At 37.4% G+C, this 21,276-nt stretch overlaps 1 protein-coding gene across 4 annotated transcripts in view; it reads left to right on the top strand.

Moving 5' to 3' along the window:
- LOC126760632 (eye-specific diacylglycerol kinase) overlaps positions 1–21,276 on the top strand; it is a 213,050-nt gene that overhangs the window by 28,326 nt on the left and 163,448 nt on the right. The window lies entirely within an intron of this gene.

Raw genomic sequence — 21,276 nt, 5'->3', positions numbered from 1 at the left:
TTGTGGCATTGCAAATCTCCGCAATGTTTGCTCTCAAATTGCAGCGCTGAGCGAACAAATGTTAATTTAGTGGCAAGCCGGTGGCGGTTATCGTCTTTGTTGTTGCTGTTGTAGTTGTATTAACAATATCAGTGCATTTGTGGCTGCTTTCAGTGCATTCATGTGACTTTGGAGTTCATTTGCCCATAAACATAATCGATGTAATCAGTACAAATGAGCGAATTGGTAATCAAAAATATTTCAATTACCGCGTGCGAATTTGTTGCTGTAAATTGCTATGAATTCACCGAACTGTGCAAAAGTTTGTAAATCGTAAAAATTAGTACAAAAGCGTCTGATTTACATTTGATGTCATGTACCGAGACATATAAACAATTTACGAGTATATTTATATGTTAATTAATTGAATTTCCCTGGTTTTAAAAGTTGCGAACGCTTGCATAATTTATTGAAACATTTATTTATGTACTTAAACGTACATATACGCACATTAGGGTGTTCATTATTTTCCAAGTTGATTTTTCTGTTGCAAATCCTGAAATTTCAGTTTTTACCAAAAAAAAAATGATGCAACGCTAACAAACTCTGTACTTTCAACTTAACCCATGCCTAAATCATTTTACCATTATAACCGTTATAAATTTATAGTTATCATGAGATTTTTCATCTTTTGCAAGAAAATTCTTATCTCCACAGCAAATACAGCTTTGACAACAAAATATTCGAACACAAAATGTGTAGCTCTATAAAAAAGATGTGAGTAATTTTTTCCATAAAAACATTTCTTTAATAATAATACCAGTGTGACGCCTGAAAAATAAGGCGATTTTCGTGATTTTTTTAAAAAAAGTACGTGATTGAATAGTTCGACGTTCTATGGACGTAATAAAGTATACTTTCAGCTATATTAAATTTTTATACCCTGAACAGGGTATATTAAGTTTGTCACGAAGTTTGTAACACCCAGAAGGAATCGTCGGAGACCCTATAAAGTATGTATATAAATGATCAGTATGTCGAGCTGAGTAGATTTAGCCATGCCCGTCTGTCTGTCCGTCTGTCTGTATATATACGAAATAGTCCCTCAGTTTTTAAGATATCGTTTTGAAACTTTGCAAACGTCATTTTCTCTTCAAGAAGCTGCTCATTTGTCGGGAAAACTTTCACATTTGACAAGATATATTCACGAAATTTGGTATATATTATTTCCTAAAGCAACAATGTAATCTCCGAAGAAATTTTTGAGATCGGTTAACTATAGCATATAGCTGCCATACAAACTGAACGATCGGAATCAAATGCTTGTATGGAAAACTTTCACATTTGACAAGATATATTCACGAAATTTGGTATATATTATTTTCTAAAGAAACAATGCAATCTGAGAAAAAATTGTTCAGATCGTATTACTATAGCATATAGCTTCCATACAAACTGAACACATAGTTACTAACAGAAATGCACCTGTGAAGGGTACTTAGCTTCGGTGCAACCGAAGTTAACGTTTTTTCTTGTTTTTTTTTTACAAAAGTATTGTAAAATAACGAAGTTATGTGCTGTCTGTGGAAGTGCCGAAAAAAAGTACTCAACTCCTGGCATGATTCCGGTCCAAAGAGTAGCTTAAACAAAATAATTCAAAATGTTCATTAAACTTAAATATATTTTCTATATAATGAACTACGATCTTCGAAAAATATTATTCGTTTTTTAATGAAAAATTGACATTTTCAATCAATCAAAAAGATCGCAGTCTATTGTATAGCAAATGTATTCAAAAATATTCAGTTTTAATTTGAAGTCGATCGGTCAATTTCTCGTTGAGTTATGATGTCAGCAATTTTGAAAAATGCCGTTTCGAGAAAAACGCGTTTAAAGTTTCACTTATATATGTTTGCACCTCTGAGCGGTCGCTGTTTAGAACGCTGCCATTCAAAAACTATTCAAGATACGACCTTGCCGATATCGAAAAAACAGAAAAACAACTTTAAGTTATGCATCAAATGTACTGAGTATTCATACTTGTGCCTTGCAATTTCTGAGTTGCTCATACGACACGGTGTACTGCAGGAATACAGTACATGTCATATATACATAACTTGTATATGGTATATTGGGTAGTGGTAGTGGCAGTGGTTTGTCTCCAGTGCTACCAATCACATTGTGTCATACCATATAGTGTTGGAAAGGTGAGATTTTAATCTTCATTTAACCAAAAAAATTAAATTCAGGGAAGTTGAAAAAAAGTTACAGCTGTTCAAAAATAAGTGAAAATGATGAAGAAATGTGCTATATCTAAAATTTTTTGGATAAAAAAGGGGAGAATGCCACGCAAGTCACCAATGTAATTTGTGAAGTTTACGGAGATGATGCTGTATCAGTTCGTGTAGCACAACAATGGTTCGCTCGCTTCCGTTCTGGAAATTTCGAAATTTCGATTTACACTGATGAAATAAAGCCTCTAGCGGAAAAATGGCGGAAAGTGGTCGACCAAAATGATGCATATTTGTTTACTTATTTATTAGATAAATATAAAAAAAATAAGTTGGAGTTTGATTAGAAATACGGAAAGACTTTTTCGACTACCAAATAATTCAATTTGGTTGTCACTTCAGACTATTCGGTCTATAAAAAACGGTCTCCCATTGTCTATTTCAAGATCATACTTCTTTGATTTAAGGGGTTATATAGGTTTGCGAGTTTTAAAAAATCGATTTTTTTGTATTATTAAATTCTGCAGTACTTCAAGGCCGCATCTTTGTTCCGAGGAATCACCGGAAATGGCGGTGCAATGGCCAAGTTTGAAATAATTTTTTCCAAAATTTTAAGAATTTCTTTGTCAATAAGAAATTATAATAAAAGAGCTCATTTTATATTTTTTTTATTTTAGAAACAAATTTTTGAAAAAACGGTATTTTACCCGAGGTACATGGGTTTCCTCCCCTTAAATTATTTTTAATGCTCTAAATTATCTACCATATCTTCATCTGGCTTTCCGTTGTTCTCTCTACCACTATGCTCGGCGATCAAGGGATTTTCTCCGAAAACCTGTTGATTGTGCTGTGAACTCTTATTTGGCTTACCACTTTTATTGCTGCTTTACTCTCACAAACACATTTAATCTGCTTGCCAAATAATGGTTGCTTAGCTGCCTTAAGGATCACACACATACGTCACAGAAGAGTCCTGCTGATGTGTTTCCCTAGTGCTACAATCATTTGATTTAGATGTGAGCATCTTCACTGGCCTATTTTCGCTCCAGAACTCTTCAGTTACGTGAAAAGAACGTCATACATTATTTTTTTTCATGAAACTTGATTTATTGGGTACCAATCCAGAAATTTTGGAATAAACGTTTCTTATGTCAAGGTACAGATAATGGGAGTATGCGTGCTTACAAACAAACATATATACAAGTCATATACTCGTAACAGTGTGCAGCCTTTAGATATGCACTTTCTTATTTAATTTTGTTTTTTTATGCGTAGTCTTTTCATACAAGTAGAATCCACTTTGATAACTTTTTATATGTGGTATATGTATGGTATATAACCCACGAGAAAATTTGCTTGGTTACAGAGTCTCAATAAACCTTATCTTATTGTTGTCAAAGCTCTGTTAGACTGAAAAATGTGCGAGTGCGCATATTTGGAAATCGATAAAAGTGCTCATCCAGGATAAATGATTTTTGTAAGCAAATTACATATCTGCTTTTGATGGCCTATCAAGCACAGCGCTGAATCGAAGCACAAACAGATACTTTGACCCAAACTATGCGCATGCAAATCGGCATGTATTTACGTACGATATGTATGTGTGTGCTATTATTGCACAGATATCACATGATACACGTATTGCGTGCCTAAATGCCACAGACCTTTGGTTTTCAAAACTTGCCGAATAAAAAAATGTTGGTTTTGCTAAGCGAAATATTTTCGTTTGTTTCGATGTGCGCATGTATTTGTTGGTATTGTGTTTTGCATCTCTGCACTGCACGCAAAGGTATGCAGTGTTGCATCAACATTCGGTTGCAAGTTTACAGAAAAGTTCAATTTGTGGAAAAGTTCGCTGTTTACGTATGTATGTGCGCTTGTCTGTGTGTTTTTGCTGATATTGATTATTTTGTCTAAATTTATTCAATTTTTCAACGAATTGAACATCAGCTTCGGTTATTGCAAATCGTCGACATGCGATGATTAATTTCCATAAAATGCACTGCCGAAGGGCGCAGGGAGCGAGGAGTTTCACTCAATGAATTTTACTTAAAATTTACATTTTTAGAGTTGAATCTACGAAAAGTTAAGAGTAGATGTAAATAATAGTTAAAAATGAAAGTCAAGTTTCAAATTGCATTTAAATGAATAGGAATATATTCCAGTTCATTACTAGGCATCTGCGACCTGTTGACCAGAAAAACATGAAACTACCCACCTTCTCGCCAAGAAAAAAAAAAACAAAGCCAATAAATGATAAAACAATTGTTTTCAACTAAACAAATTGCTTTCTTCTCAGCGAAACTCCGTAATAATCGAGTCGGAGTCGGAGTAATTTATTTTCATTCATAATAAGCTTTTATAGCTCTCTAACTTAATAGTGCGTACTTTATTTTATGCTTGCCGCTTTATTAATGAGCTTCTTAATGCTTTTAAAACACTTGTTAGCTTTTAGTAGCATACTTTCTGGCGCATTGAGTGGATTTCAGTATTTTTTGCCCTCAAACACAGCAATACTCATACACACATATACATACAAGCTTAACCACAACATTTAATTTTGGCTTTTAAAAGTCGCCATGCAGCATTCTCCGCACTTGCTTGCGCCAGCTGCTTTCTGACTCATTTAAATTTGTTTTTGTTTTGTTTCTGTCTTGTCTACCTTATGCTGTTCGAAATTTTGCTGTAATTGAGCTGTAAATATCCCGTTATATCACTTGCTGCCTTGAGTATGTATTTCCTGCTCACTATAGGCAAGGCCATTGCCTTGAAAAGTTTCTTCAAAATGTGTTTCGGTTGGCAGCAGCAGCCAACTGCATCTAAAATATTTTAGCCAAGTTTTTAAGCGAAATTTTTTGCTTAGCTTTTTTCTAACTTCCTTCTAATTTGCACTTAAGTAGTTAGTTTGCTGATTCTCATCGAGAAAATTGAAAACTCCAACCCTTTATTTCAGGTAAAGCTTTTGCTTTTTAGTCTATCTAGTTTTCAGAGCAATAACTGTGTTCAAGGAGAGAAATTTAGTATTAGTGGTGAAGAGCATTCCATAAATCAAAATATTTTATGCTCTTAATAAATTGACTTCGTTTTCAGAAATTATTGACTTTATTCAGGGGTCCAATAGTAAAGATAGATCAATCGAAAAAGCTCTTCGAACTAAAAAATAATTATCTCCTTCAGCTATACTATTGTGCAAAAGCTGAATTTGCTTAGAAGACGGCTCAGCCATATATATTTTTAATAGTGTTTTATAAGCCCTAAATCGGACAGTTTTGCATTACTTGAAGTACTTGAAGCTCTTCCGGTATTTACTATCAGGTCGCCTTATATGTATGTACATATATCGATATTAGCTAAAGTATTTGGTAAACCGTCTTGCCGCCATGAAGTTAGACACAATAATCATACTATAACTCTCGAATGCTGTCCTTAAACAAGCCGAAAATTGCTTCGTATTAAGCACTTGTCCTAAATTTCTGTATCATCACACACCGTTGCACCCCTCAAATCAGCTAAATTAAAATAAATACACATACACATATATGTAGTGTAATATTTCTTCAATTTTACGCTGTCTGCATTCACTTTTGCGCATTCTTTTTATTCACGTTTTGCTTACTTATTGTACCTAAAAGTATGCTACAATTACTCAGACAAATGGCCAGTCGGGCTACATGCCAGCGCACACAAACACGCCCCTGGCCTGCATTGTCAGTCAGCCGGGCAGTCAGCTCAAATTACAATAATTTATTGTACAGCTGCGCTAGCGCAGCTAACGCCGCAAGTCTCAAGCCACCGACTTGCCATGCAGCCATGCAGTCATTTGGCCATTCATCCAGTCACTCAGCCCTTCAGTTGGCCAACAAATCGCTTACTGGCAAATAATCACTTTCGCGGAGCGCTGGAAGAACAGCGCGCCAAAGCAAAACACCAAAGCACCGAATGAATCAACAAAAAAAAGAGAGAAAAATGCAAAGAGAATTACAACAATCAGCATTATTTTAATAACACACAATAACATCAGCAACATAATGGGTCCGCCCAAAATGGCTGTGTGTGGCAAAATGAAGCGTTGCAAATGCCACTCACTACCTGCCCGGTTACCGCCCACCTTCCACCCGCGGCACTTATCCTTCAGATTTGCCAAGCTTTTGTTTTCGATTTATTTGTTGTTTGTAGTTGCTTGTAATGTTGGTTTGAGTGGCATGAGCACTTTGTCATTTGGTTTGCAAAAGGCTTAGGCAAACGCTGTTGTAGCTGTTGCTGTTGCCCGCACACAGGTGGGCGTATAATGGCATTACGAATGCCTGGTACACTATACTTATTGCTTGTCATTCCTTTTTATTTGTTTGCATTTCTATTTCGACTTTGCTTAGACCAAATCTTCCGCCTATTTTCTGTTCCGCCCATGCTTTTTGATGACTGGCACTTTGATTTGTGCCAATTAAAGGGCTTTTAATGCCGATTAATAACCACTTTCGTTCGGCAGCGCCTGAAAGCAGGCTACACAGTTTGGATTTCTGCAGATAACGTTGCGGCAGCGCTTCGGTTGCGCAGTAAATGTACTTGCAGACAACACAAAGCTCAAATAACATTAAACACAAACTACAATTATGACTGTAGTCGCAAAGTTGCGCCGCCGATCGTTTTTGGCCTTCATAAACTGTCGCACAGATTGCGAAAAATAGAGGGAGAGAGAAAGTTGTGATGTCTTTACTCAATTTCAGCTCGTAGTTTTGCTTTAAACTGTTTGCTTTCGCTTAAAGCTGGCCTGAGAAGTGGCAGCTGCTGTTGCCACACTGCCTTTCCGCTGCACCCTGCTCCATAGACTCGCCCGTGGCACAAACTTGCTTCGAAATTTAGCTTATTTTCAATATTGTTAGTTCACTGTTGCTGTTGTTGTTGCTCTTCCCAGCGGCTGTTTTTCTTTTAACTGTTTTTCGTCTTCTCATTTGGCTAATTAAAATCGCTGCTGCTGCTAATAATAATTTTAATGGATCAAATTTTCGTTTAGTTGTCGCAGGTAACCGTGGAGAGCCTTCAGCAGCCCGCAAAGCTTTATTCCGTGCGCGTGTAAGTGGTAGTTTTCAGTGTTTTATGTTCGCTTACTTAAGTGGAAAATTAGAAAATTGCTCACTCATGCAAAAACGAAGAAAAGCCAAAAGTTTTGCGGCCTAAAAGTGGGCTTCCATTTATCAGTAATAAATTTAGATTTCAAAGCAGCTTTGAAACTTTGGTTGAATGTTGGTTTCGTACCCTTTTTTGTTGTATCTTTGTTGTAGATGGTGGTCGGGTATTGGAAATGCGTTTATTTTTCAATTTTCTTCTCTAAAACGGGGAATATTCGATCTACCATATTCAGTGAATGATTTCTTCTTTTTAAGGGTTAGTATCTATTCAGTCCCGCGGCTTATATCTATGAATGGAGGAAAGTAACTATTTTACTTACTTAATTACTCTCCGTAGATCCCAACCTCTGTTCATCTAAGTTGCAAACCGTTCGCAAAACCTTCGCGCGCGACATAAGCATTAATTAATTAAGATATTCCCAAGTGAAGTTCGAATGAGATCGAAAGCGTGGGAGTATAGCGCTTTACGTGCCAAGAAGGAATACGTTGAATACGTGGCATGCCACTCACATGCTACCCACTTGCCAGGGAAGAGCGAAAGTGTAATTAAAATTGTGCGGAACGCGGCGGGTGCCAGAGTCACAGCGGGCGATATCTAAGAATTACAAGAGCGCAAAGTGCAAGTGCAACATTATGCCAATCTAATGAGAAGTGAAAGAAATGTCTAGTCTCCAATTGCATGCCACACACACGCCGCACATGCCAAACACGTGAGCGCAGCGCCACAAAACGGAAGAGCATAATAGCTGAGGCGACTACATGAGCCTTAGTGACGTCTAACGGTGGCCTACTGCAGCCAAATGCTTTGCGGCAATCCAGCGTCAGCGGTGTGTGTGTGTAGGATGTTGCAGTTTACAATGTGACAAGCACCCCAGCAGGTGGGTATGTGAAGAAGTCGTCGTGCCAAGGCAAAGTGGCCGCGCAATTGCCCTCCTGCAACGAGTGCTCAAAGGCGAGCTCTTGCCCATGTTTGCTTGTGTGTTTGCAGGCGCCGCCGCACTAGGTCAAAAAGCGCATTCACCTGCAGGCTGCCGGCTGCCACTTTGTATGCCTGTATGCATCGCGTGCTGTGCGAGGCTTGTAAGTCACATGGTTGCCACCATGAAGGCTTCCATTACGCCTACTGGCCTGCTGCGGCGCTTTCCCCGCCTCGTCAAATGGCGCGCAACACAACACTTGCTGCGCTCTATTTATGTACTCGGTATGGTGTAGGGTGTGCGGTGTGTGCTGGCTGTTGGCATTATTTGCTTTGGCGCTATGCAAAGAATGCGGTAAGGAGGTGAAGGCGAAAGCATTGCATAATTTTAGGAAATTTGCCTTGTGCAGCAGTTTACTTTGTAGAGCGGCTTGAGAATTGACTTAAACTGCTGCCAACTCGAGTGCATTGTACAACGTGCCACAACGTGCAGCTATGTTTCTGTGGTACACACACGGTGCAGTGGCGACATGCCTCAAGCGTTTTTATGTTTGCTTGCCACATATGTAACGGTTAAATATAGGCGCAAGTGTGCTTAATGTTGCACCGTGTGTGTGTGTGTGGGCGTGGGTGTATGCGCGTCTCATTGTTTGCCGACTTCTTATTGCCACTGCACTGCCAACTGAAACATATGTCACATTTTGTGGCACTTTTTTCTCTCCACGCTCACTACTAATTCTACTTCATCGCGCGCTCCTTGGCAGTGAGCAAATTTTTTCTCTTTTTCAATGGAAATTTGCCGCCGACTCGCATTGGCGTTTATTATTCATACACTCATTCGCAGCTAAGTACCCGCATACGTTTATGTATGTACTTGCAACAGCCCGGTTGCACTTTCCCCGGTGCGCCACCGTGAAGTTGTCTAAGTTGCTGCAGCAGCTCGCTTGTCACGCCCGGAAGTTTCAACATTAGCAGAACACCGTTAAACACTGGTTTGTGTGTATGTGTTACGAATATGTGGTTGTCGGAGTGTGTATGTGTGTGTGCGTGCGTTTTAATGCAGAGTTGCATTATTAATGTTTGTTTTAGTGACTTGTTTGCAAGAAATGAAATGCAAATTGAATAAGTTTTCCGCCTGAAAACTGTTATTTGCCGCCTCTTTGAGAATCTGTACGTGTGTGGTGTGGCAAGCCGATTTCCTGCAGTGCGAGAGTGAGATTTGTCGAACGCAGCAATGCGCTGTTTATTACAAAAAGTTGTGCATCTAAAGTTTGCCATCCATCTTTTGTATTCAGCTTTTCACATTCGTTCGGACCGTCGCTTTGGAAGTTTTTATTTTTCTTATTAAAAAACATTATTAAAGCTTTTGGCGCCAGAACGACGTTCCTTTAATATTTGATCATAGTAAGCCCTCTTTATTTGAAGAGAGATTTGCTTTGCTAATATTTCTAAATCTTAAAAAGGATGTGCTTAACTTAGGAACTCCTTCTATTCGCTTCTGAAATCTATCGATAGCTGCAGCAAATTTAAAACTTTACCGAATTTTTTAGGCATCTTTTAATGGATTTTAGTACCAGCTTTCTAATCATTTTACTTTCCCAGTTCATTACCGAAGTTTAGAAAAATAATATTCTCACCCACACGTAGTTCGTGCTGCGATAGGTTACAACGAATTGTCGACACAGTTGGAAGGAGTTTTTAGGTATGGAAATTCTATTCTAGTGTTTTTAATGAATTTGTCTTTTAAACTTTCTTTTTATCCTTCTTGACGGATAATGCAAGAAAGACCGTTCGAACAATCGTCGGCTTTTCGTAATTGAAATGACCCGGGAGTTATATCCAGCCTGACTCCCAAATATATTTCTATATCCTGAGCAGGGTATTTTCAGTTTGAAACACTTAGAAAGAAAGGTAGGAGACTCTTCTTCTTTACTAGCGTAGACCTCGTTACGCGATTATAGCCGAGTTAACAACAGCCCGCCAAGTACATACAGGTCTTTCTCCACCTGATCCCTCCAACGGAGTGGAGGTCTTCCCCTTCCTCTGCTTCCCCCGGCGGGTACTGCGTCGAATACTTTCAGAGCTGGACTTAGGGAGCGCCTCTCGACCATGCCTCTGAACCATATAGCAGGACGGGAATAATGAGTGACTTATGCCCGGTTTCACAGTCCATACTTAAGTTGTGCCTAAATAAAATCTTAGCTAAGTATTGTTGCAAACTGAGTGGTCGTTTGCGTTTCACAGTCAATGCTCAATTTCTATAAAATTTTATTATGATATATGGCAACGTTATGGGCAACATATGTTTTACAAATGTCATTCATAAAAATATGTTTGAAATATTTAAATTATAACAGACAATACATAAATTTGCGAGGAAAATTATATCAAAAATTGATGAAAACAACAAAAGAACCCCAAATTTCATCACTAGCGAGTCGGAGCACCTATGGGAACTGAAGGAAAAGTATAAGCTGTTATTGAGTGCAAACGAACGGACACTTGCCCTACGCTACGAAAGATGTCGCTGAAAATTCAAAGCAAATTCAAAACAAAAATCAGCTGTTATTTAAGCACTGCTTAAGTCTCCCCTTTTCAGTACTTAAGCATTACATAAGTATGAACTGTAAAACAATATTTTCCTGTTTTATCATAAGTACAACATAAGTATGGACTGTGAAACCGGGCATTATAGAGTTTGGTTTTTGTTCGTCAAATGAGGATTTTACTGCTCAATTGCAGCACCTGTTGGCAAGAGTTAAGAGTGATATAAATATCATCGGTATACGCCAGCAGCTGTACACTCTTATAGAAGATTGTACCTGCTCGATTGAGCTGCAGCTCGAATTATTTTCTCCAGCAGCAGATTGAAGAAGTCGCACGATAGGTAGTTGCTTTGTCTGAAACCTCGTTTGGTGCCGAACGGCTCGGAGAGGTCCTTCCCGATCCTGACTTAGCTTTTGATTATTGCTCAATGTCAGTCGGAGACTCTACAAAAAATATATACAAAATGAACAGCGGGACTAGATGATTAAAATTAGCCATGCCCGTATGCCTGTCCCTCTGTCGGTATATATGGAGATATCGATCTGAAATTTTGAACACGTTCTTTTCTTTCCAAGAAGCTGCTCATTTCTCGGAGCCGCCGAAACCGGGACAGTCAATATTAAGACTTTTTTATTTAAGAAATTATCTTTCCTAAATTTGGCATAGGTTGTGTTCCAAGGAATATATCGGATGGGATTACTACGGCATATAGTTGAAATACAAACTGAACGACAGGAATCAAGTTCTTGTAACGAATCTTCGGTGTAACCTAAGTTAACTTTTTTCTTATATAAATAACTTATGGTATTACAACAAAAGCAAAAGACGTGCTTAACTTACCCTTTTAAAAGTATACACAAGCATAACCACAGTTAATTAAAGTGTGTAGTAAATCGGAAGTAAGTTTTAGATATTTTCTCTCGCTGCACTGATAATCTCTTCCCGTTTTTTTCACCTTCGCATTGCAACAAATTATTCTGCCGCGCAACGCTGCATTGCGACGTGCAGCCTTGAAGCAACATTCGCTTAACCATGCTGTTAATTAACCGAAACATTGTGTGTGAGGCTGCCATGAACGAAGTTGCTCGATTTCATTTAATTTTCCACTCTTCACATTCAACGCACTGGGGCATGCCACACGCGCGCGCGCAACCTCAACACATGCTTCCTCCATTATCAAGCGGTTTCCACCAGTTCAGCGGGCAGTATTTAGTTGCCAGTTTTTGTTTGTTGTTCCATGTTACCCGTTGGCTTTTTATTTAAAGGTTTTAAATGCTGGCGAGCAACAGTTTTTTGGCGAAACCCCAGAAAGTTTTCCAATTAACACCTCCACGGCAAGTTGACGTGGGCGAAAATACTTGGCAAATCTTCTTGCCACAGCAGTCGTGTAGCTTTCGCAGATACGTGTAGCTGCAAGTGTTTGGGGATTGCATTTTCATTTCATTTAGTGCTTCAATGAGTTTAATATCTTAAGACCGTGCGCTGTTATTGTTTTTATGTTAGAGCTGTGTCTCTCTCTCTTGTTGTGTTTAATTTCTTAAATGCTTGCCATTAGCAGAAACACGATTAGCAAATTCCGTTATGCACCTGTACGAGCACGAGCACGAGCTTGCACTTTTCATTATATTTTTTGTCGGTTTGTGACAGATTTCAGGAATTTGTAAACAGCTTTTTCAACAACGACAGGTGCTGCAGGTCAGATGCTCGACCTAACGCTCTCCCAACACCTCCTCTCTATAGCGTCAACCGTATTCCCCTTGACTCTACACAAAGCGTATTTCGGTCGGTTTTCTTTGCTTATTTTTCAATATTCCACATTTTCGCATTTCACTTTTCGTTCGATTCGTGCGTATGTGTGGTCATTAAAGAAGAGGTAAGAGGGGTGGTAAGGGGATGAGGAATGCAAATTAATTTCAACACTTGTGGATGATTTTATGTTCATATGTGCACCGTGTGATGCGAATTGTTTTTGATTTGAATGGCTTTTTCGAAAATAATAAAAGATATATTTTAAATTGACTTCAACACCTCTCTCAAAACCAGAAAGAGTTAAGGCAAAAGTCTCTTTTTATTCGACCCAACAATTTTTCGGGATTCAAGGATTTTGTAAGCACCTTATGTGAATGTGTATGTGAACCTTGAGTAGTTCAATTCTGAACAAACTGATTAAATATCCATTTCTTTTTTTTTAAGTAAGCTCCTCTCAACTTCTTTATCTTCACACTTTCCTCTTTCTTCTTCGTCTTTGCAATTCTTTTGTTCGCCCAACTGACAGTCAGTGTCGTAAAAAGTGCAGTTATTTTTTCCTTTTTGTTCAGCAAAAATTGAAATTGAAAAACTTAATGAAAGTTCACCTCGAGCAGATTTTTCTTTAAACTGCACTTCCACTAAAGCTCACACAACTTGCTCATACTCTTCGTTGCCTTCCGTTTTTTATTTTCACTTTAATTGTCCGAACCTGCGAAAGTTTTCCCTCGGCCACTCAACAATTGCCGATACTCAGCTGAAACGATTTTATTGCATGCAGAAGAAATTTGCGGAAACTTTTTTACTGCTTCGAGCGCAAATACGAGAGTAGAAATGGGTCGAAGGAGAGGAGAGTGAGCTCAAATTAAAACTAGTATGGGCAATTAAACGAAGTTGAAAGGCAAAAATGCGGGGAAATTAAATGAAAAATAGATGTGCTAAATAAACCAGAATAATATGAGCATAAATAATGATAATGACGCTTTAATTTCAAAAGGGTTGACTAAGCCTTAAGTAAAGTTCTCGTCAACAAATGAGTCTCCCACCACAAAAACGAAAACGCAGAGGTGGAAATGAAGACCACAAAAGAAGAGAAGCACAAACAACGAGAGATTGTGCCGAGGGTTATCAATCCCCGGATTCGCCTGAGTGTTTGTGTGTGTGGTAGGCAGTTACGAATCGTCGATGTCAACACTCACGTGAGGGAAGCGGGTGATGGCTGCAAATGGGAAGTAACAGTAAAATGCACGAAATTTTCATACTCAAAGGGAGCTGTTGTAAAGCTCATTGAAACAGAAGTATTGAGGGGGAAAAGGAAAAGGCAAATGCTGCTCCTTAAAATGCCTCTGTGTGAGCAACTTACATAGGTTACTTTACTGCTTTTTCTCACTATTAGCCACCTTACTCAATTTGTGCAATTAAAGAAAATGCATTGTTGCCGATTTAAAGCAAAAATTTGTTTCAATTTCCTACAAGGTCAATCCATATTTTGGCTTTAATGATAGTTCCAGTTGGAAATATAAGATAGTTTTGATGTAATAGGTGTCGCTTGTAGCAGAAAGTGTCATCGACGTTTTTTTATTTTTTTATGTCTAGTGTCTTTTTCTAATTCGCGGAAAAAAAACGATTTGAATTTAATAAATAAATATTGTATATAAAATGTACTCAAATTTGAACTATTAAAATGTTTTCAGCCCAGTAGATGGTGCTGATATCGTTATGCTATATTGGTGCTCTTTTTATGACCTATGGAACAATTTCTGAGATTTAGTTCGCTTTTGACCGCGTTTTCTTTCATTCTAGTCTTCGAAAACACACCTTATCCAAATGAGTGTACTTTTTTTTTTTTTGATTACACTACTTAACAAATCTGAAGAAAAATTTTGCGACTGATGTGCTAAAAGTACTGTGGAGTATTTGAGGTGTCCTGATTACGAATTTGGGTTCAAAAATTTTCCGTCCCGTATAACTACAGTGTTGACCAAAATTAAAGGTGTTTTTTTTCCTCACAGATATTTCCAAAAAATAACATCAAATAAAAGTAAAATTTTGACGTTTTTCATTAAGTTGCTTATTAATTTTTATTAAAACAAACAAATTTTTGTGTTCAGTTTTTTAATTTGAAATAGCTTAAACAACAAAGGCATTTTCATTTCAAACCTTAAAAGGACAAAACTAAAGCTCATCGTTCATTAGTTTGAAAATAATACCTAAATCTTTAATATTTTGTTGCAAATCCTTTATTTTGGATAACTGAAGTGCATCTTTTAGGCATAGAAGAAATTAAATTATTTACTATATATCATGTGCTATGTCATTCCGAGCAATCTGTTCCGCTTCAAAAATTTTTTCCTTGGTTGTACTGGTTTCCCTATTTATTTTAGAACTAACGATCTCTCAATGGGGTTGGGATCTGGTGATTGCGCCGGCCAGTCTAAAACAACAACTCTGTTTCTTCGCAACCAGGTTTTGCAATGCCTTGAAGTGTGCTTAGGATCATTGTCCTGTTAAAACCTCACCTATAACATTACCACCGCCGTATTTAATGGTCCCAACACGATACTTGAGGTTGAGTCTCTGCCCTTTCGGCTTTCTCACACGCCTTATGCCATCCATCTTTAATGATATATTTTGATTCGTCTGAGAATAAAACTGTATTCCAGTTTCTGAATGCTTCAATCGAGATGAGTTGTTGCAAATTCAAGTCTGGCCTTTCTATTTTTTGCTGAAATAAAAAGCTTACTAGCCGTACGACGACAGAACATCCCGGCATCAACAGCTCGTTTTCTAATTGTTCGTTCACTAACTGGTAAACAAAACTGTTTCTTTATTTGACTAGAAGAGGCTGTGGGATCAATTTGTATAGCCTTTTTGATCAGGGAATCATCTCTTCTTGCAGTCTTTACTGAATACCGTACTTTAACAGTAGCGCAGTGATGTTTTTTCTAACAAAGAAATATATGCTTCTACGAAGCTTCTTATTTGAAATTGTTTAACTCGAAGGAATAGATAAAAAATATTATAGTTTTTTGTGAATAAATATATACATACGTAATTGTTACATATAAAAATTTGCCCTAATACCATTGTATTTTTCTAAAATTTAGGAAATAAAAAAAACCAAAGCCAAAAACCAATACCGTTTATTTGTCATTTTAGTAAATGGTTTTGCTTTGACCCCTACGTTCCTTAACTACAACTCCAAAAATCCTACGTGTGAGAAAGTTTTGCTATAATTTTCTTTTTCCAATATATTTTTTCTTTTCATGGCCATACTTGGAAAATTTACAACGTGTTTATTTGTTGCTGGCTTCAGCTTTTTTTTACCGTTTCGCTTGCTTGACTTAACCATTTGTTGTTGCTATTATGCAAATCTATGCAAATGGTTGTATTTGCATGTATTTGTGTGGGAGAGAACACTTGTTGCCTATAATAGTACATACTCCACTGTTGTTGTTGTTGCATATTTTGATTGCGCTGCTTTTATTTACATTGACTATCTAATAAGTATTTGTTTGATGGCAGTTGTCATACATTTAAATGAAATTGTAGCATTTTTTGTGCCAGTGGAATTTATAATGAGTTGTCAAACCGTAGAAATATTGTTGATGAGGTGGTTAAGGGAAGAGCAGCGGAGTTACAGTTTATTGAAAGCATGTTGCATAATGTTATTCATAACTTATTGACTTTAATGTACTCGCTCTTGAATAATACGAAGTTTTAATGCTCGTTGAATTTTGCATTGCAAATCAGATACATATGTATATACATTTATTCAATCGAGGAAGTAACCTAGAGCATTTATTTTGTTCAATTCCCTTCAATTCAAATTTTTATTATAATTTTTTTCTTAAGTAAAGAAACATCAATATGAAAAATTTATTACAACAAAATTTTCAACACAAGCGCCTTATATGTACCTAAATGTTTACTTTTGTTTGAATCTTAAAAATGTATGCTGCGAGTCGATCGCCTGGCTGCCATCCAGAAATTTTCAAGAACACTTTATATTCAATATATTCTATGAGTCAAAGATTTGCGCTGCGATTGTGTTTGTATATAGTGAAAATTGCATTGGCTGAACGAAGTCAGCATCAACAAGCATGCTACTTGTTGTTGTACTACTTCAAATTGGCCAGTTAATTTGCCTATTCATTTCGTCTCAAACATTGTTTGCGTTTTTCTCTAATTAAATTAGGTTTTCTTGCATGCTGTTCAAATCAATCGGCCCGTCTGCTGACTCTGCTTCTTCTTCCATTTCAATTAATACACCAAATCGAGGTTTACTGCTCGGCGCCGCATTTAAATTGCGAACCAATAAAACACTCCTTCCTGTCGCTCATGCAGCTAGAGCCTCATCCTGCTTCAGCGTCAACGTGCCACACATGCCACACCCTTTAAAAGATAGCTCTTAACCCGCTTGTGCGATTTGCTTGCAATGTTTGATTAACTCGATTATTTGCTCGCGCTCAGCACAGCGCAGCTCAGCTCGGCGCCGCTTTCCCGCGCTTAATTAGCAGCAACGGTGATGCACAAACAAATTGCCTGCACTCACACATACGAGTGTTTACATGTGTTTGCCGTTGTATTTGCGCTCGTGGTGTTTTTGCGGTCGTGTTCTGCATGCATGGCAACCGCACAGCTTTTAGTGCAGCGAGCGCGGCTCATATCGACAGCTCAAAGTGACATTTAGTTGCAGAAGGTAAATTTGCTTTGTTTTAACAACAAATTTAGTCAGCGTTTACGTTTACAAATCGGCTTTTGGCTGCGGTTGCTCTCATTTAAATGCTCGTATTTCACGACTCGTTCAGTGCACTCCGCCCGCTGCCCTCGGCGGGCATTCGTAATCCGCAACCAGCCTTAATTGTAAATTGGTGAAATTCATTAGAACTCGGCAATCAGCCGCATGAAAGTTACTCATACGCCCCGCCATTTGCGAAAGTTGGTAGCTGCATGCAACATGAGAAGCACAAAGGTGGGATTTTCATCGACCTTTAGCATCCTCCGCCAAATGCATGTGTGTTTGTGTGTGCGCGCTCGTTTAATTTATATTTGCCGCGCACTCGTTCCTCTCACAGTGCGGGGTATTTTAATTATGTGCGGCTTTGGCGGCCGGTTGGCAGAGGAGAGTAAATTGAAAATTGCCAATATCATGTTCATGCGATCACAGAAGATCTTGCCTGTCCTTTGGTTGCGGAATTTTCTCCTCTTGTTTATTCGTCACCATCATCGGCCCGTTAACCAAAAATGCAAATGGCGTATCGACGAAGATCGTTTAACTCTACAAAGCAATAGAAGAATTAAATACGAAAATAAAATAAATATTGAAAATATTATTGTTTGAGAATATAAAGAAATGAGTTACGGTGCCATATTTTAGTTTTAGTTTCAATATTGTAATACTGCATCTCTTTCGTAAGTTTGTTTGAAATAATAGCAACCTTCTTTAAGTAAATACCGGTAAAAATCTTTCTTAAAAATATCATTTTTGATATCCCCTTTGCAATATTTCAGTATTAACATGAATGATCACAGCCGGCAAGCTAACTTGCGCTGGCGCCGTCTGGCTAGCGGTGGCTCGCACGAAAATAACGGGGCCCTGAGTTACTGCGCGATTTGCAGATATGTACATACACTCGTCGTCAATAGGTTAGTTGCAACCGTACTTGCGTTAATATTTAGCTAACAAATTGGACCAAATTGTGAATCTAAACCATTCTCGAATCTGCTTGAACACACACAATTTCAATTTCATCAAAATCGGTCCAGTCGTTTAATGACATACACACGCACTCAAGAAATATATATATTAAGATTTCAATAATAACCGTTTTGAACCGAAATTTCCATGAGGTAATCGTTCATACGATTCTCTTATGAAATTTCCGCCTTAAAATATGAACCAGTTGGCAACCATCTAATATTGATTAATTAATATTTTTTTTCAAATCGAGTCACAGTCGCTTAGTTATGCACTTTTCGCGCTCAACTTCGGTTAAACCGCCAATGTAAATTTCAATGTAAAATATCAAACAACAACAAGTTCGGATTTAAAACATGTTGAACAAAAACGCGCGGTTAACGAGCCAAATTACTTTCTATGATTCCACGAATCGTAAATTGCAATTAGAGTGTTGCGACCACAAATAGCAGGGAAATTTTTGCACCAACAATAAAAGCTATTTTTATGACAATGGTAATCATTCATTATAGTTAAAATACACACACACTAGTTTTAGCTGCGTTCGAACTCATTGCGGTAATTTGAGCTTCGTGGTTGAAGGACACCAAAATAATATGAAAATCTCCGCATTCTCAATATTACATACAATTAAATTCAATTTATCGAAAAACAATTACACATTTAATTACAGGCAAATTCTAGAGTAAGCTGGTAGGTGTTTATCATATGAATGTCTGTTTAGTGCTTAAATAATAATAAATTAGCATACTGACAGCTCAATAAGCATTTTCTAATTTATGTTGTTGTTGTTGCTACTTTTTGGCAACGTGTTTTCTAACAACAGCGTCCCGAAATAAGTAACCAGATGTTGGAGTAGCAGAGAGTGAGAAAGTTACCGCTTGAGAGAACAGAAAGCTTGAGATCATATTCCAAAGACTTTTAACCGCAGGCACATTGACTGTTGACTACATTGTTTACCAATTTCAGCGTGGCACGTAACTCCAATAAAAAGTTATCGGTCTCTGCCGCACGCCATTTACGAAGTTCTCAAGTCATAACAGCGAATTCATATTTTAACAACAATTGCTACTTAATGATAAATCTTATTGCAGTACATATTTTAGAGATTAACAAATTATATAATTTATATGTTTTTTTTTAGGATTACTTTATTATCAAAAGGGCAAAACAATGAAAGTTGCAAAAAAATCAGTTTATTTCTATAATTCTTTAAAGGTTTCATGGGTTTCCTCGGTTAAAAAACAGCCTTTTTTCAATTTTTTTTCTCATATAAAAAATGAAATATTTTATAAAAAAATTTTATTGTTACAAATATACACTATTAACATAAAATTCAGAAATTCTTTGAAATTTTTTTTTTTTTAAACTCAGTCATTGCGATACCATTTCAGGTGACCCCACGGATAAAAGATGGGCCCGCGTTGGCAGGACAACTCCTTACAGGATCACTTAAAGTGAAAAAATACGAATTTTTGTTAAAAACTTAACTTATACAAATAACATGGACGAAGTGAAAAAAACTGAATATTGGATTTTTGACAGACATTATAACAAAATAAAAAAAATAAAATGACAGTTAAAATTTCGCGACATTTGTTTTTCAAATAGTTGTAATCGAAATAAAATCCTTCGTCCAAGTCTTTAAGAATTTTATCTCAAAAACCTATGTAAAATTTCATGAAGATCGCTTGAGTAGTTCTCGAGAAATCTTGCCAACCGATTTCAACAACACAGTTTCGAGAAAAACGCGCTCAAAGACGGCGCACTTAGCCTAGCTAGCCTGGAGCGCACAAGTTCTCAGGGCTGTGTTTCCGAAACTATTACTCAGGTCAACTTGAAAATTTAGGGCAATATTCTAATTCTTATTATTTAAAATTTAATAATAAGGCAATAAAAAAATTCGATTTTTTGAAACCCGTAAACCCATGTAACCCCTAAAAAATAAATTCTAGTTATTCCATAAATCCGCCGTCTTATTACACTTCCTCTATCAACTGGCGCTTTCCACCCAATTAGCGCCTGCTTACGAAAGTAATCTTATTGTCAATACCTTAACTGTAATCAACAAATAATACAAATAACTCATTCCCAGAAATAACTGCATATTTACACAGTTATTACATTAATTCATTAAGGAAATAAAATCTGATTTCCAGAAAGTGTGCAAACAACCAAATCTGATTAAACTCTTACCCCTTTTCCCACGCTGATTTCATGCCATTTTATATTTACACAAAATTCTTCGCTCTTTCCCTTGTCATGCCACAGACCGAATGAAGTCATAGACCACTGGCTGGTCAAAGTTCTGACCAAACGAAATACCAGGTAACTCATAAGAATTGTGTATGTGTGTGTGGGTGTAATACTTCTGATTCCATCCAATGATAAATTGAAAGAATTTCTTTGGAAGCGAGTCATTATAGTTGACATTCCAAGCGATTCAACGGGTGGGAAAGAGTAACTGGCTGATGCCGTTAATGTGTCGCTAAATGCCGATTTTTTCTATTATACAATCACGATTATTTGCATTTGTAGGTTTGGGTGTGCAAATGCTCTTGTACAACAAATTATAGGCATATGATGAAAGGGCTTTGTCCATTCAAGTGTTCGGAGAAAATTTATTTGAACAACTCACGCCGCTAGAAAAGCTCATTCAAAAGCGTTTGCGTGTGCTTATAGGACCAATTGTGGGCGCCAATCTCGATAACACTTATTATTTGGAATAATTCATTAATAAACAGGCCTTTATGCTCATTCCGCGTCTGTATGCGCTCCACTTGTGTTGTGTGTTCGTATATGCTATTTTTCTTGCTTTACTATAAATGACGAATCGATAAGGTAGAATGCCCAGCTGTGTACAAAAACAACAACAATTGGAACTATAGCTTAGCATAATTAATTATTATAATCAGTGGGCGAGTGCTGCCATACTTATCAGTTATTGATTGCCCTTTTCTCACTGACTCACTCAGCGATGTCGAGCATTTGCTTTGTTATCGCGATTGTTGACTTGAACACTCAGCCAGT

Source organism: Bactrocera neohumeralis, chromosome 5 (assembly GCF_024586455.1).
Source record: "Bactrocera neohumeralis isolate Rockhampton chromosome 5, APGP_CSIRO_Bneo_wtdbg2-racon-allhic-juicebox.fasta_v2, whole genome shotgun sequence".
In the NCBI taxonomy this organism is placed as follows: Eukaryota; Metazoa; Arthropoda; class Insecta; order Diptera; family Tephritidae; genus Bactrocera; species Bactrocera neohumeralis.
Note: the sequence above shows the minus strand (reverse complement) of the source record. Positions and strands in the feature narration are given on the sequence as shown.